This window comes from Morone saxatilis, unplaced genomic scaffold (genome assembly GCF_004916995.1).
Source record: "Morone saxatilis isolate NCDOM2014 unplaced genomic scaffold, NCSU_SB_2.0 Contig15, whole genome shotgun sequence".
NCBI lineage: Eukaryota > Metazoa > Chordata > Actinopteri > Moronidae > Morone > Morone saxatilis.
The window spans coordinates 2,488,556-2,490,367 of NW_023339707.1; positions in this window are offsets into that span (position 1 = coordinate 2,488,556).

Consider the following 1,812-nt stretch of genomic DNA (forward strand, 5'->3'; position numbering starts at 1 on the left):
CATCACCATTTAATCATTCAAATTAATACTTTCAAATAGTTACTAATAACAGTTTCAGATTTACACTAGAATGTGCTAGAATACTAGCAGGAATATTACATGTAGATATGACGTTTTGTGTAATTGTAAAATCTTCAGACTGATGCAGTTGGCAACTTCTACAAGTGTAACATAGAATGCAATAGTAGAGTAAACATTCAGGTCAAACAGAGTCCGGGTGCTGCTATTGTGCAAATGTAACGGAGCATTCATCATTGGTATCACTATTTCATGTCAAAAAGGAAAAAGGTCTATCTAAATCATACTCCATCATACGCCATTGTCTTAAAACACAGACAGCATGTTGTTAATTCTGGGTTTCTTTCCATGGTATGTTGATTTTGACCACAAGCTGTTATTTCTTCCTAGAAGCTGTAAGAAACAGACTTCTTTGTTGGAAACATTAACAACTAGAGTAATGTGAAGGGCAACATGGTTTCATTAAAAGCTTTTTAAATCACTACTCTCCTGAGTGCCTCAGATTTCTTTCCTGAGATGGTTTCATTTGAGTTTTTCTTTAAAGATTTTATTTAAATACAGCATGAGTTCACTTAAAGCTGCTTAATTTGAACACTAGTGTGATGTCAATGGACTGCGGGACTAATGGACTGAACCAACCACAAGTGTGTCTGAGAGACTCTGGGTTTTAGAGACACTGCAGTTGTGGTTGGAGCACCTTGTTGCGGCAGCTCTGCAATCTTTGTTAGGGAGTGTGTCGTTGGCAGCTGCTTAGAGCTGCTGGTGATGAAGACAGCCAGGTTAGGAGTTGGGCTTAGTTGGGCTACACTGTTTACCTCTATCTAGGTTTGATGGTGACCACGCTGACCTGACCTGCTGAAGCTCACACAACCTGTGGTGCCCAAACAGATGCATGCTGCTGCTGCCAGCCCCATCTGTCTAAAGTGAGTTTACCTTTGATAAATACAGTGCAATAGTTTTGACAATTCGGGCGATCCATTCACACATCAATATATTTTTTGAAATGTTGTATTTTTACAGTACTTTCACACAGAATGTCATCGAGGTTGATTTTCGGAGCTTTCGCACCACGGATAAAGGCATCAAGTAGTCAAACTGTGCAGAACAGACGCCACGTCACAACTCATAGTCTCACTACCCTGTCCTATATGACAAAGGACACCAAAATTATAAAGACAATTTGACTTGGGATGGTGTCTCTGCACAGACTGCTCTGGGGATTTACTGATGAGGAACTGAAGTGGTTACATTCATCTATGTTCTCTTCAAAGCCCACAAAAACTAATTTGGAGTTGCTGTTATTAAAAGATAATTTTGAGGCTGTAAGCTCGATCCTCAAGGTGCTACAGTGCCTTTTGATGACTGATGTCCAAATGACAGACACGACTAAAGGCCTCAATATACTCCCAAACATATGCTCACACAGACAGCTGCAGACACCACAGTATGTCATTAGTAGCTGTATGGACAGTCCGCAAGGTTAAACCAAAATATATCTGTGATGGGACACAGATATCCACGAATGACGGAACCAAATTACGTGTCAACACATCTTGTAGTAGTTGAAATTATTCAGTCTGGACCAAAGTGGTGGACTGACTGACAGTTTGCCACACCTGGAGCCATGCCTCTAGCAACCCCAGTGAGACATGGTGGAGCCTGTACCCGTGTATGTGTGTGTGTGTGTGTATGTGTGAGTGTGTGTGAGCATAAAGGCAGTAAAGAGACTCAGTCAGAGGTTGAGTAACCACTAGAAGTGTCATGTCCACTCAGAAGTGTGAGTGTAAATACTCA